This window comes from Physeter macrocephalus, chromosome 5 (assembly GCF_002837175.3).
Source record: "Physeter macrocephalus isolate SW-GA chromosome 5, ASM283717v5, whole genome shotgun sequence".
In the NCBI taxonomy this organism is placed as follows: domain Eukaryota; kingdom Metazoa; phylum Chordata; class Mammalia; order Artiodactyla; family Physeteridae; genus Physeter; species Physeter macrocephalus.
In genome coordinates, this window is record NC_041218.1 from 56,970,156 (window position 1) to 56,986,518 (window position 16,363).

General features: G+C 38.3%; 1 protein-coding gene across 19 annotated transcripts in view; it reads right to left on the minus strand.

Annotated features, from left to right (window-relative positions):
• Positions 1-16,363, minus strand: part of MTERF1 (mitochondrial transcription termination factor 1) — a 571,641-nt gene that overhangs the window by 428,908 nt on the left and 126,370 nt on the right. For all 19 annotated transcript variants that reach the window (XR_008617408.1, XR_003679875.2, XR_003679882.2 and 16 more), the window contains one exon: positions 10,471-10,581. The gene's annotated coding sequence lies outside the window, so the exon portion shown is untranslated. The remainder of the gene's footprint in view (positions 1-10,470; positions 10,582-16,363) is intronic.

Below are 16,363 nucleotides of genomic sequence, written 5' to 3' on the forward strand. Positions count from 1 at the left end.
GAAATAGGAGAAGTAACAACTGACACTGCAGAAATACAATGGATCATGAGAGATTACTACAAGCAACTACATGCCAATAAAATGGACAACCTGGAGTAATGGACAAATTCTTAGAAAAGCACAACCTTCTGAGACTGAACCAGGAAGAAATAGAAAATATAAACAGAACAATCACAAGCACTGAAATTGAAACTGTGATTAAAAATCTTCCAACAAACAAAAGCCCAGGACCATATGGCTTCACAGGCGAATTCTATCATACATTTTGAGAAGAACTAAAACACATCCTTCTCAAACTCTTCCAAAATATACCAGATGGAGGAACACTCCCAAACTCATTCTATGAGGTCACCATCACCTTGATACCAAAACCAGAAAAATATGTCACAAAAAAAGAAAACTACAGGCCAATATCACTCATGAACATAGATGCAAAAATCCTCAGCAAAATACTAGCAAACAGAATCCAGCAGCACAGTAAAAGGATCATAAACCATGATCAAGTGGGGTTTATCCCAGGAATGCAAGGATTCTTCAATATATGCAAATCAATCAATGTGATATACCATATTAACAAACTGAAGGATAAACCATATGATAATCTCAATAGATGCAGAAAAAGCTTTCCACAAAATTCGTCACCCATTTATGATAACACTCTCCAGAAAGTAGGCATAGACGGAACCTATCTCAACATAATAAAAGCCATGTATGACAAATCCACAGCCAACCTCATTCTCAATGGTGAAAAACTGAAACCATTCCCTCTAAGATCAGGAACAAGACAAGGTTGCCCACTCTCACCACTATTATTCAACATAGTTCTGGAAGTTTTAGCCACAGCAATCAGAGAAGAAATAAAAGGAATAAAATAGGATAATAAAAATAGAATAAAATAGGAATCCAAATTGGAAAAGAAGAAGTAAAGCTGTCACTGTTTGCAGATGACATGATACTATACATAGAGAATCCTAAGGAGGCTACCAGGAAACTACTAGAGCTAATCAATGAATTTGGCAAAGTAGCAGGATACAAAATTAATGCACAGAAATCTCTTGCATTCTATACACTAATGATGAAAAATCTGAAAGAGAAATTAAGGAAACACTCCCATCTACTATTGCAACAAAAAGAATAAAATATCTCAGAATAAACCTACCTAAGGAGAAAAAAGCCCTGTATGCAGAAAACTATAAGACACTGATGAAAGAAATTAAAGATTATACAAATAGATGGAGAGATATACCATGCTCTTGGATTAGAAGAATCAACATTGTGAAAATGACTATACTACCCAAAGCAATGTACAGATTCAATGCAATCCCTAGCAAACTACCAATGGCATATTTCACAGAACTACTACAAAAAATTTCACAATTTGTATGGAAACACAAAAGACCCCGAATAGCCAAAGCAATCTTGAGAAAGAAAAACAGAGCTGGAGGAATCAGGCTCCCTGACTTCAGACTATACTACAAAGCTACAGGAATCAAGACAGTATGGTACTGGCACAAAAACAGAAATATAGATCAATGGAACAGGAGAGAAAGCTCAGAAATAAACCCACATATTTATGGTAAATCAATCTATGATGAAGAAAGAATATACAATGGAGAAAAGACAGCCTCTTCAATAAGTGGTGCTGGGAAAACTGGACAGCTACATGTAAAAGTATGAAATTAGAACACTCCCTAACACCACACACAAGAATAAACTCAAAATGGGTTAAAGACCTAAATGTAAGGCCAGACACTATCAAACTCTTAGAGGAAAACATAGGCAGAACACTCTATGACATAAATCACAGCAAGATCCTTTTTGACCCATCTCCTAGAGAACACATCCTAACAGCATACAAAAATAAACTCAAAATGGATTAAAAACCTAAATGTAAGGCCAGACACTATAAAACTCTTAGAGGAAAACACAGAACACTCTATGATTTAAATCACAGCAGGATCCTTTTTGACCCACCTCCTGGAGAAATGGAAATTAAAAACAAAAATAAACAAATGGGACCATATGAAACTTAAAAGCTTCTGCACCGCAAAGGAAACCATAAACAAGATGAAAAGACAACCCTCAGAATGGGAGAAAACATTTGCAAATGAAGCAACTGACAAATGATTAATCCCCAAAATATACAAGCAGCTCATGCAGCTCAATATCAAAAAAACAAACAACCCAATCCAAAAATGGGCAGAAGAACTAAATAGACATTTCTCCAAAGAAGATATACAGATCGCCAACAAACACATGAAAGAATGCTCAACATCATTAATCATTAGAGAAATGCAAATCAAAACGACAATGAGATATCATCTCACACCGGTCAGATTGGCCATCATCAAAAACTCTAGAAACAATAAATGCTAGAGAGGGTGTGGAGAAAAGGGAACCCTCTTGCACTGCTGGTGGGAATAATGTAAATTGATACAGCCACTATGGAGAACAGTATGGAGGTTCCTTAAAAAACTACAAATAGAACTACCATACGACCCCGCAATCCCACTACTGGGCATATACCCTGAGAAAACCATAATTCAAAAAGAGTCATGTACCAAAATGTTCATTGCAGCTCTATTTACAATAGCAAGGACATGGAAGCAACCTAACTGTCCATCAACAGATGAATGGATAAAGAAGATGAATGCTTCTGAAGAACCTAGGGACAGGACAGGAATAAAGACGCCAATGTAGAGAATGGACTTGAGAACGCGGGGAGGAAGAAGGGTAAGCTGGAACGAAGTGAGAGAGTAGCACTGACATATATACACTACCAAATGTAAAATAGATAGCTAGTGGGAAGCAGCCGCATAGCACAGGGAGATCTGCTCAGTGCTTTGTGACCACCTAGAGGGGTGGGATAGGGAGGGTGGGAGGGAGACGCAGAGGGAGGGCATATGGGGATATATGTATGTGTATAGCTGATTCACTGTTATAAAGCAGAAACTAACACAGCATTGTAAAGCTATTATACTCCAATAAAGACGTTTAAAAAAAAAAAAAGAAGAAGCAATCCTACAAGGGGCTTAGCAATGTTGCCACAGCATGCTCCGGTAGACTGGTGGATAATCTTTAGACATATGACCACGAGCAAAATGTATAACTTTCGTAAGCCTCAGCTTGCTCATCAGTAAGATCGGGCTAAAGATCATGCAAGCCTCGTTATGCATCATGAGGAATCAACAAGTTAATAAAAATCAAGCACTTAATATCTGGTACAGAGGAGGAAATGAATAAATATTAGATACTGTTGTAAGAGACAGGGTTGAAGGAAGAATCAGAGTAAGAGAGCCAAGCTGATGGGTTTTTTTTTTTTCCTAATTATCTTCCTCCAAGAACTAACCATCAACGGAGTAATGGGAACATTTTTCCGAACACAGTCCAGAAAAATCTCTAGTATAATATAAAAATGTTGATGTAAACTGGAACTTCACTCCATATTAGAGAGATAGTAAGCCTAGGGGTTAAAAGCATGTACTCAAGCTAAACAGCATGGGTTCAAATCCCATCTCCCCTACTTTCTAGCCAAAAATTTTAAGCAACTTAACTTCTCTGTGTTTCATTTTCCTCCTCCATAAAAGGGGATAATAATAGTATCTAACTCACAGGGTTATTGTGAAAATGAATTGAGTTAATATTTGGAAATCACTTACTACAGTGTCTGTGCATGTACTATAATGCATTAGGTATTATTATTATTATGTTACAAGACCATCTTGCAAACCATCCAGGATATATTTATACTGGAAGCACCCAAAGAAACTTAAAGAAATAATTTTACTTCTAACACCATCTGGAATCACAGATTCTGATAATGGGATTATACCGAGGCACCAGCATATAAATCTATTGCTCCAATTCTACTGTTAAGAATAACTCAAAGAGTAATTCACTGGAATGTTTTAAATGCCTGATTCTGAAAAGCACTGGGTGACCCAAAGATAACAGTGTGGAAATAGAATTTCATTCACACCTACCTTTGGAGTTAGTGCTTGTCAACTTCTCTTCACCCTGAGGCAAACCTGTTAGACTGTTGGAAATACAGCAGGGAGGACTTTCTATTTAGTAGAAAGTCGATTTCAATCATCTTTTTTGGTTTTGTTATTGTGAAATCATAGCATTTTTAGGGAATGATGCACTAGTCCAATCATTTTACAGATGAGGAAACCGAGATCTACAAAGGTAGTGACAGCCAACATGGAGCTGGTAAATAATGAAGACCAGAGGGGATAATATTTTAAGAACATTAGACCTCCTTCTCTAGTTATCATAGAGAGCTCCAACTTCACACTATAAATCTGATTAACTGGATCCAAATTTTATAAATAAGGAGCTTAAATTATAGCAGTATTTCACCCAGTTGAACTTCAGATTACTTCAGATGAAAGTAATGTGTCTTTTTGGATATCAGACTCTCGCTTAAAAATTTATATACTTTAAAATTCCTGTTACAGAGAACATAAATAGTACATTGAGTTTGATCAGTCAGTGAAAAATAAATCTCAGGGGGTAAATGTTTCATCTTCCAGGGCATCGGAGAACTAAATAACAAGCAATTTACTAAATTCCATCCTGGTCCTGAAATCTTCTGTTTATGTAATTTGGATGTGTAGCTTACCCATAGAGGCTGGTCACTCCTTGTCACTCCTTGCAGGACCACCTCTCCTGAATATAATCATCACAATATATCACCATATGCATTCACCGTGATTCAGATATGCAAACTATAGCTTTTTTTTTTAACCTAATGTTCAGAGTTAATTATATCTCTTAGCTCATGGTATACCATCATTTAACCTCACAAGGCCTATATCATGTTTTATTAATTTTTATTGTTTTCCCCTTAACTTCTCATCATAACTTCCATTCCCCTTGTTGCTAGAGGCATCCACACAAATGTTTATAAGACATAAATGTATTTAGGTATGTTTGTATCTTTGAGAAATATGTAATACTGTTTATGTTGTAGGTGTTTAATTTATATACATCTAACTGTGCTATAGAACAATTTTTTTCTTTTTTCATTCAACATATGTTTTTAAGATCTATCCATGTTGCTTTATGTACATCTAGATAATTAATTCTGAGTGGTATGTAGAATTCCACTACATATGTATATCCTATAATTCACTAATTCATTCCCCTAGCAATGGATACCTCACTTACCACCAACTTTCTGTCTTCCCAAATAAACATACTCATACATGTTCCCTTATAGTCCCATGTCAGAGTGGCTCTAGAGTATATACTCAGGAGTGGGAATCTTAGTGTATATGACCAGATTTCTCTAAGCCAGATAACTCCCCAGAATAGCTGTATCAAGTTAGACTTCCACTAACAGGGAAAGATGGTTTCCCAACTCCCTCAGATAATAGTTGGTATTATCTGACTTTCTGATGTTCATCTATCTAATAGGTGGTAGAATGCTTTTGGACCTATTCTAGTCTACCAGTTCTCTCAAATGTTTGCACCTTCTGCCTTTGGTTCATGAGGACTTTTGGATCCTGTACATGCCTTGTACAGGCCCTGGGCAACTAGAAATACTATCTCAGTACCATCTACGTAGAGTCTTCCTCACAATCCTGCTCTACTGTTTCCACATCACAGAGGGCCATGCTGACCTCAGAACTTTTCTTATGGGCTTTCATTCTCCCTTCAGGAGAGAGGGGAATTCCAGGCTCTCCTAAAACCTTTCTGGATGTTTCTACCCACCCTATGGAAGTTTTCATGCATGAAGCCCATACACAAATGCTGAGTTCTTGCCCTTTTCCCTCCCTCCCTCTCTCTCTTCCTTCCTTCTTTCCTTTCTCTCTTCTCCCTCTGCCTCCTAGAATTTGAAGGGTTTTCAACTTCTCCCTTTTGACTGACAAGACTCTCCTTTTCTTATCCTCCCCACCCCCTAGTTGACATTCTCCCTGTTTTTCCCTGGGGCAGTAACAGAGGAAAGGCGATGGCGGTGGAGTGGGGGGGACTATATTATCACAAGGGGAAAATATATCGGAGAATCTTGAAAAGTATTGTCTGCATGCACTTACCATTCCATATGAATAACACTTTAACCATTGCAAAGTACTTTTACATATCATTTGACCCTCTCAAAAACCTAGATAAAGAAGTTGTCAGTATTTGTAGACAAAAATAGAAACCAAGACTGAGAAAAGTGAAAGAATTTTGTGCAGTAATAAGATAGATGACTGACAGATAAACTATCTTAGAAGAATGCATATATCTTTTACAATTTTTTCCCTAAGAATATCAGAAAACCTTTTTAAAATTGCAAAATCTCTTCTTTTCTCTTTTGTAGATCTGGTCATCTGAGCCAAAAGGAAATTCTGACACAAAAATAAAGACTGTTTTATCTCTGCTTTGCAGCAAGAACTTGTGGATGTTCTTAAGCATTTGCAAGAAACTCTGAGTTCTTATTCCTTTGTCAGCAATTCTTTTATGATTAAAATTCTAAAATTAAAAAATATTCTAAAATATGATCATCACTGTTACACTTAGACCCATACAGGAAACTGTTCATTTTTTCAGCCTATATTGTACTTACTAAATCATGTCTTACTCTGACAAACGTTATGGACTTGATTAGTTTTGTGAAATAATCATTTTAAATGCCTAATTCTTTGAATATAGACCTATACACACAGTTTATTTTAACTGTGTTAATTGTGCCCACTTTTCAGTAATTTAAGCTTCAAATTTTTACGTTTTAAAATCTGGAAAAGCAACATATTTTTCCATCTATTTCTATAAAAATTTTCTAAGTATGGTTGGAGGACACTTTTTTATATCCCAAGTGAGCATTTTCTGCCACATGGTTAACAAAGACCATATCAGCTTGAAGGGAAGCAGACTGGGTTAGTGAAAAGAGACAGACCTGGTTATAAATCCTAGTTTTCCACAACGTACCAATTGTGTGGCTTTAGGCAAATGACTTAATTCCCAAACTACTTTTCTCATTTATAATACAGGATCATCACGAACACCACTGGTTGTACTCCAGAAAATCTATAGTAAAAATACTGCAGATAATATTTCACCTTTGAAATGAACAACAGAAATAGGCATTTGGTGTGCCTTGTTGTCCAAACATGTGTCTTGGTTTTGCCCTTTGCACACAGTAGGAACCTACTCTGCTAGAGAAAGAGGCATCATCTACTTGAGCCTAAAGTGTAAGCAGTTAACACAACAGCAAATGTCATTTAGATGAATTGTCTCAATCAAATAAAACTATACTGGGGGCACAGTCTCATTCCCTTTGATATACCCTTTGAAGTCAGGGAGAATGTCTCATATGGATGAGATACCTAGAGAGTAAAGAAATATGAGGGGAAAAACTAGGCCTGTATTGTGTTTTCAAGGGATAAGCAGGAATTTAACACAGACGTTGTTTCTTATAGGACTAAGAACTGCTTTTTTAGAGTCATCCAAAAGGGCAGAAGCCAAAGACCTCATGTAAACCTTATGCAACATGGCCTTTCCTTATGCAAACATATTTAAATGTTTCACAATTGCTTTTGTCCAAAACTTATACAACGCATCCTCTCTAGGAAAAAATAAATAAAAATCCTACTCTCTGTATACTGAGTAGTCCAAACAATATCTCACTTTTATTCCAAGAAAATAGGAATAGCCAAATCCAGGATAATAATTAACAAAAATAAAAGCTTCCCTCAACAACTGTCCACACTCCTGCCCAGCTCCAGAGCACAGGGCCAAGAGGAAAGAGAACAAAGCCTTAGCTGGATTTAAAACAGTGTACAGAAACATTTAAAGCTTCTTCTCTTCCAGTCCAGAAAGCTGTTGGCAGGAAAGGGACCCAAGCCCAAAATATATAGTCAAGCACATAGTCTTTCTTGAAGGTCTTCACAATACAGAACATTCTCCAAAACCCCCTGGGGCACCCTACTAAAAAATGTTGAGACACAAAGCCTACCTTCAGAACACTACCAGTTTTCCCCCCTTGGGCTCTATCCTCTCAACATCTCAGCTCTATCAGGGTATAAGCAGCATACTATAAACCTGCCTGGAAAACCCCTAGATTTCCAACCAAATTCAGACTGGGCTGTGCCACAGCTACAAGGCAATATATTAGGTTACACCTGATGAACTATGCTTCCCTCTTATAAATGAGCCAAGTGTTCCTCAATTTAGATCCAGGAGATCACTGAGTTTATAACAAAGTGCAGTGGGTGGGAAGAGAATAAAGGCCAAGATCCAAAATGGGTATTAGGACAGGGTGGCTAAGGTGGCTGGAAAATATAGATCAGTAGAACGATGGAGTGATAATGGATGAGGAAGAAAAAGCAAGAAATTAAATGATATTGTCAAAGCGATTATGCCTGAGGAAAGGAATCTCCCTTTAAATAAGAGTTCGCAAATGTTGCATTACTTTCAAGTCTCAAAAGAAAGAAAATTATCACAACAGCTATCATTTAGTTTTCACTACCATGTGCCAGGTGCTGTTCCAAAATGCATTACATAGATAGCCGTCCCTCATATCCATGGGGGGATTAGTTCCAGGACCCTCAAGATACGAAAATCTGTGGATTCTCTAGTTCCTTGTAAAAAACGGTGTAGTATAGTTGGCCTACTTCAGCAGGTGTGGAAACCTAAAATAGGAGAGCCAACAGTATTAACTTACTTAATCCCCACAACAACCCTGGCATTGTTGTTATTTATTATTGTCAGGCCCTTTTTTCAGAGGAGGAAAATGAGGCACAGAGAGGTGAAAGTCACACAGCTAGTAAATGGCAGAACCAGGAGAAAAACTCAGATAGTCGAGCTTAGAGCCCACTCACTTTACCACTCCGCATACTTTCTTTCAACAGAGAAAGCTAGGGGCCTATAATTCTTGGCTTAGCCCATATATTAATAGCTCATGCTTGGGTCTGGGTCTCCTGGTTACCACTAGGAAGGAAGGACCCCAGGGTAGCATGGTGGTCCTCTCTAACCTCTCAGCTTCTGAACATCACCCCATCACCACACACAGTAGGAAACAAGCTCTCTTTCAGGCCAGAGTGAGTATAAGGTATGGTTTATGAAAGGGTCCTATTTGGTCCTTTCTGTTTGACCCCCTATTAAGTTCCCATAAAGCTTCCTGGTGAAAGAAAAGCTTCCTTAATAAGAAATTCTCCATGAGGGCAAACCTGTCATTCTCTCGGGCCAGATTGTCATGGAAACTTTTATAAAGAGGAGCCTAACACTCAAGTCTTCAGGCTGCAAAAGAATCCATGCAGTTGTTCTTTTGTAAAATTATACAGATTTATTCATTGCAACAAGTGAGGCAATGACACAAGTTCCTTTTACTGATGAACGGAATAGGAACCTAATGAGAACAGTCAGAATTTCACTTGTCAAATCTCGTGCCACTCAGCTAATCCTCATACTGCAGTCCTCAAACAACCTTAACAATGCATTTTAAAAACAATAATCACTAGACCAGAATTACAAAATAATTGTGAATTGAAAAAAAATGCATAGCTTTTAAAAATAATGCTCAGACATCTTAGTGTAAACAATAACAGGGTCTTTTCTTCTAAAGCAGGAGTCAGCAAACTATAGGCCTTGGGCCAAATTTGGCTCATTGCCTGTTTTTATACAACCCAGAGCTAAAAATGGTTTTTACATTTTTAAATTGTTGGAAAAAAATCAAAGGAAGAACATGTTAAAATCATGTGAAATATAATACTTAATACCTAAAGTTTTATTGGAACACAGGAACTTACTGTGTTCATTTACTTACTGTCTATGGCTGCTTTCACACTATAAACGCACAAAGCCTAAAATACTTACTATCTGGCTCTTTACAGAAAAAGTTTGCCGACTCTTTCTAAAGTAATAAATGATAAATATATTGCCCTGACAAATTTCTCACGGTCTAATTATCAAAACTGTAGTTTTTAATCGTCAGAAAACAGTGAAGCATTCTGCGACCTATCCCAGTAATTAATTTCTAAAACCCTATTCTAAATAGACATTTCAGTCTATTATTCGCCCTCATGATAAGTTTGGATCCCTTAATTGTTTCAAGGGGTGTGCTTTCTCTTACACTGAAACAATGAAACAATGTCTGACTGATACAAACCAGGGCCTGAGTGAAGCAAAGCAGAAAACATCCCATGAACACACATACATTCACTTGGAAGAAACATTTTGCGCTAAGCTTGAAACCAAAACAAAGCCAGTAAAGACAGAGCACGTGGGCTTCTGTTCCTACTGCTTGCTTATTCCAAAATCCTCAAATCCACAGAAATTTTTTGTGCAGCTTTTCATTAAGCATTTCAAAAGGAAAACAGGGTACCAGGCTTCTTTTGAAACTGTACGGTTTGTTGGTGGTATTGTTTATGACTACTCTGACGGTGGCTAAGTATTGCAATATATTTCTCTTTAAAAGGAATGCTCTGTCATAGGATTTGACTGTCTTGTCATCCTTTTACATACATATTTGTAATGTCTTACCGTCTGCAGATCCAATGATTCTCATCCGCGCTGCTCCCCAAACACATGCCTCTAGAATTCTTCCAAATCTGGCATCATCATTGACTTCAAAAGTCGCTCCCTAAGCAAAGGCTTTGGAGAAAGACACAAAACAGACTCACCAATTATTATAATTCAGGCATCTCCTAGGACTTTATAAATGTGCTATAATAAATTAAGTATGTTATGTCCTGAGTTACATAAAACTTTTATTTGTATTCAAACGCTAAACTAAGCAGCAACTTCTCCATGGGAGGTACTGGCAAGAAAGAATTCCCCCCTTCCCTGACTAAGGACCTGGGAGTCTGTGATCCAGTCCCAGGTCCTCTCTGTACCCATGCCATAAACTGGGCATTGGAGCAAATGTTCTACTCTTATGTCAATTTCACATTGTTCAAATATGTTTTAAAGTTTTGCAGAATTCTCTGGAGACATCTGTCTTCTGATCTTAATCAGAAAATTATTCATGACTCATAGATCCCAGACTCCTTTAAACAGCTGGGGAAACTGCGGAAGCTCAATCAACATCTCTAAAAGCTGTTCTAAAAACATCTTTACAATCAAATGCAGTATCTTTCCCAAACAAAATGAAAAGTTTTATCTCAGACTCACATTCAACCACTTCAAGAGATATTGTTTATTTTAGCCCACAAATACATTAGTTAATTTTTACAAGCAGTTTTCAAAAGAAATAGGCCAGCAAGAAAATCTACTTAGCCAACAAAGATTTTCACGGTTCTACTGAATAACTCATGCCTCTGTTTGTCTTTGCTAGTCGTTACTAACTCAATCTAAGTCAAGGAACAGAAATATCTCTCTACCACAAAACCAGATTTTTTGTTAAAAACTGAGCCAAAGGGAATAAAGAAAAAGTGGGGGGAGGCAGCACATATTTAATTAGGCCTAGGCTTGTTGCCTGATTTTCATTAGGCCCCTGCCTGATTCTTATTTGGCCCACTCTAAGTACTTTTAGGCCACTGGGCACAAAGGCCAGTGCTTATTTTCATGGTTGTTTCAATTCATCAAGAAAATCCTTTGAAAGATGAAAGAAACTCCACATTTTTTCACCTGTTGTTCTTTCTTGTGTGCCTGTCACTTCACTAGCCAAACTTGCTTCAAGCCAAACCAAATGCTTTCCAAACCTCTACAGCATGCCTTTGAAGATCTGAAGTTAAGTATTTTCTTATGCTCACCAGTATAGCTTCCAAATAAGGAATAAAAAAATAATAACGTAGTTCTTAAGCTATTTTTTTTAATACCAGAAATGCAAAAGCACATTCCAGTATGTGCAAAAAAGCAAAATTCCTCTTCCCCAAGTTTAGAAGTCATGCGCCAAATACACCTGATGTTCATTACCACACCCACAGCACATTGCTTATGTATGACAAAGTTCCTGCAAAGACCATATGCTGTTTTTATTATTACCACTTCACAAGTTTTCCCAGGCTCACTAGAAAAAGGATTTTATAAGACCCGCCCACCGAGTAGGCTCATCTTGCTACACTGATGAAATTTGGTTTGCTATTTACTTGATTAGCAATAAACATCACTCCTTATTTCCAACAGCACAGCAATTAGGACACTGATCTGTCACCACTAACTTCAAGTTTTGGCTTTCATCAAAAGAAAAGGAATTTACCAAGAAGAAAAAACACACCTCTACCTTCAAGCTAGAATAGTTGTCTTTTAAACAATATGCACTTTCACACAGCTCCAGCAAACCTTCTTCAAGCAGCTTACAAAGGAGATACTAAGAGAAGTACAAAATAGACCCTAGTTTTAGGTACTGGTTTAGCTGACAGAGATGCAAACAAGCGAAAGCTGATATTGGAAAGCAGAAAATACAACCTAGTTGGTATAAAGGGAGATGAGGCTTCACTAATCTGTTGATTCGCTTTAAGGGAGTGAAAAATAGACAAGACAAAACTACTGCACACAGAGGATATATCTACACTTCCAGAAACTTTTATAAGAGTCTACACCAAAGGCTTTATTTTAAAGTTATGAAGTTTACATTAAATATGTATTCTTAGAAAACCAACTAAAAACCAAAGAACAAAGTAGAGGCAATTCCCTAGATGGAGCTTATTTAGCATAGTCAGAGATTATCTAAGATATGGTAATAATCATCATCATTATGATCATCATCACCAAATACTTGCCATGTCCCAGGCACTGTACTAGGCACTTCACGTACATTAACTTCAATACTCTCAATATCATTAGCTAATGATACCTAATCACTAGGTAGGTAACATTATCTCAATTTTACAGAATAACCAAGGCTCACAGCTGTTAAATAACTTGGCCAAAGGCACAATGCTAGCGAATAATGGTAAACTAAGAGCAATTAGTTAAAGCACTATTCAGCAATAACTTGATTTCTCTGAAGTTTATACAGTGACAAAATCATTTCATTATCTATAAGTGTTTTCTTATCACAAGTACTTATTTCTGTAAGACATAGCAAATAAGAAAGAATCCATTGCTTCCTCACCCCAGGAATTTGTCATGGATCTGTTCTCCAATCCTGCTCACTCTTGATGTTTACCAAATGTGAGTAACGGTAATTCATCCAATGAAAATTTTTGAGCACCCACTACAGACCAGGCAGTATAGGACTATCCTAAACTTGATTGTGGAAAGAAATGAAAGAATTTATCCCTATCAACCAGAATGTTTCATCTGCAGCTAGGGTTTGCTCAGTCCCCATAAGCCTATGGGAATAAATGAGATTGCATTAATCGGCCAAACCAGATTTCATGGCTTTCCCCCTCAACTTATCAGGACATACCCATCAATCAAGCTCTGTCCAAGTAACACTGGTAAATCCCTGGGGGCATCCCACCTGTGCTGAGGAACAAAACTTGTCACATACCACGTGGCTTCTGATTCCTCCTGCTCTTTTCCAGCACTCTCCATGGACATTGTTGGAACTGGAAGAGAAGTCCTCTCTCTCTTCATTGCATTACATTATTTTAGAGGGGTCCCTAAGTTATCTTGCTTGTACCTCTATGTCCAACAGTTCTAGCACAAAACTCTTAATTCTCATTTATAGCTTTCACCTCAACTCTCTGAAGGACTGAGACATGATCTAAAGGGAGGTCAGAGACAAATTTGAGTCACAGACACCACACCATTCTCAGAATGGCCTCTCTCCTCTGATGACTAAGGCTTGTTACTTGATCAAGCTGTCACCCCTAGCTTCCTCATCCCTTATAATAATTACCTCTCAGGATGATCTTCAGTCTTCTGACAGACCCTGCCCACCGGTAATTTAACAAGCCCAGAACATGGCTGAACCTATACAGAAGGCACTGTGTAGGCTTATGGCCACGTTATAACATCTACCCCTCTCCCCCCACACATGACTTACTAGGAAATAAGGATCTTGGGGTGGGGGTGGGGGTGGAGGGTACTGAAGCCCCTGCTTTCTTGTATGGCTTGTTGGGAGATTTGGGGGGCAGGAAGGACAGAGTGTACTTTCAGGTATACTCCAGTAGACCACCAAGAGACAATGATCAGGGTCAATCCAAGAACAGCTGCTGTAGAACTATAAGAATAAATTAAGTTCTGGCAGGATGGCTCTAAAATGGGGATTTGGTGGATAAGCAGGAATTAGCCACAAAAAGCCCAAAGCACTAAAGATCTGTTTTTATGGTACCTAACAGAGTGAGCTATAACTTTAGAGAACATAAGTCCAGCTTCCTCAAATCTGAAAACTAGTGTTCGGCAACAGACAGTTGGTGCCTTGCCAATATCCCCTTAACACATTCCTGTAGATTTGGTTGCCTATATTATTGGTGGACAGTTCCTTTCACGAGGCAATGGGTTCCTACTTCAAGTGTCTGTGTCTCTTTGACCTTAGACTTCCTCTGCCTGTAGAAGCATGATCTGCCCACTCCCAGGGTAAGCCAGATTAGTGGCTAGTTCACTCCTCTAGAACCAACCCTTCACACATGAGCAGCAGATGGTGGATAAATGCCTTAGCTTCCTTGCCCCTTGCTGTGACTACACAGTCTCTTATAGTGTCCCTGGCAGGACTGAGTCCAGGTTCCCACAGGTATCCATACCTGAAAGCACTCTGTACTGACTTTCCACCCGTCTCTGTCTTATATACCTACTCCCTCTCGGTGCATCCTGAGACCACTTCAAAAATAAACTACCTGCCCCCAGATCCTTGTCTCAGGACCTGATTTAGAGAAAACTCAAACTAAGACATCTTCTTTCAGATAAGAATTCCCTCAGATACAAATTAACCCATTACATTTATGCACAAGAAAGCAGAGTTTTGAAGGGAAAAAAAAACAAAACAAAACTAATGTCAGAGGCTTGAGGACCCTACCTTTACCCAGCTTCATCAGTGGGGAAGTGACTTGTGTCCAAGACTAAAGGAGATAGAAAAGCATCTGTGCAGGAGTGCCTTTCACAGAACCAAGCTTAAGTTTGTCAGGAAGGGTAAAGGGAGAGAAGGAGGAATCTCTTTGCTTCTCCATTTCATCTTCTCTTTCAGGGAGGCATGATCTAGAATATTCCAACTGAGGCAGGAAGAAGAGGGAAATGGAAAGTCCACCCCTGAGAGGTTCCTTGTCACTCTAGACAGGTAGCATATAGGACCTGTGTTAGTCAGCTCAGGCTGCCATAACAAAATACCACAGGTTGAGTGGCTTAAGCACCAGAAATTTATTTTTTCACAGTTCCAAAGGCTAGAAGTTCAAGATCAAGGTACCATCAGGTTTGGCTTCTGGAGCCTCTCTCCTTGGCTTGCAGATGGCCATCTTCTTGCTGTATCCTCACATCTTTCTTCTACGTGTGTGGTATCCCTTTGTGTGCCCAAATTTCTTCTTCTTATAAGAACACCAGTCAGACTGGATTAGGGCCCACACTAATGGCCTCATTTTAACTTTTTAAAGGCCCTATTTCCAAATACACCAAATACAGTCACAGCCTGAGGTACTGAGGGATTAGGACTTCAACATATGAACTTGGGGGGACATAATTCAGCCCATAACAGGGCCCCAGAGCTGGGGTTACACTTTTCCTGGATTATGTCCTATAGACAATCATTGCACAGAAAACCTTTCTAAATTTTCTACATTGTGTGTTAAACACTCCTGTTTTACCAGATGGCAGATATGATTCGATTCAATCTCTAAAGAATGAAACATGTATTAAGTACCTAGAGAATAGCCTTTATTGTGTTAGGTGCCACAGAGCCTATGAAAACTATACATGAGACAGGTCAGGTGAGGAGACAGGTCATCTGTGAGGAATTATATTAGGTAATAAAAAATGGATAAGACTGTATAAAGACATGCTAAATTGCATGGTATGGATCTTATGAAAAAGCTGAAGAAGTCAGGTTAAAACTCATGGAGGGAGGGAGCCTTTGGAGAACCAGAACCATTCAGAATAATAGTAGGCAAGAAGGATAAAAATCCCTACACTTGGGAAACATTGAGGAGACCAGTCTGACTAGCCCAGGAGATTTATGTGGGCAGGTGAAGGTTAGGTAGTCAGAGCAGGCCCTGAGCCTAGGGGGGCCCTAAGTGTCAGGTAAAGAAATGAGTGAAATAAAAAGAGGCAGGTGAACTTGAGAATCGGCGAGTGTAAAACAAACAAACAAACAAAAAAGAAGTTCGTAAACATAAAATTTCATGATGCCAAGTATTGTCTGGGAAATGAATCTTGGAGCAATCACATATCATTCCATGAAAGCATCATTCAATGCTACTGCAAATAAAAGACTCACAAAATTATGGGCATCTCTAAGAAGAGCATTACAAACAAATCTGGGCATTACTAAAACAAAACTTTTAATTTTAAGTCAAACTATAGCAATTTTGAATCCACTGAGTACAGTAACCACATCTTC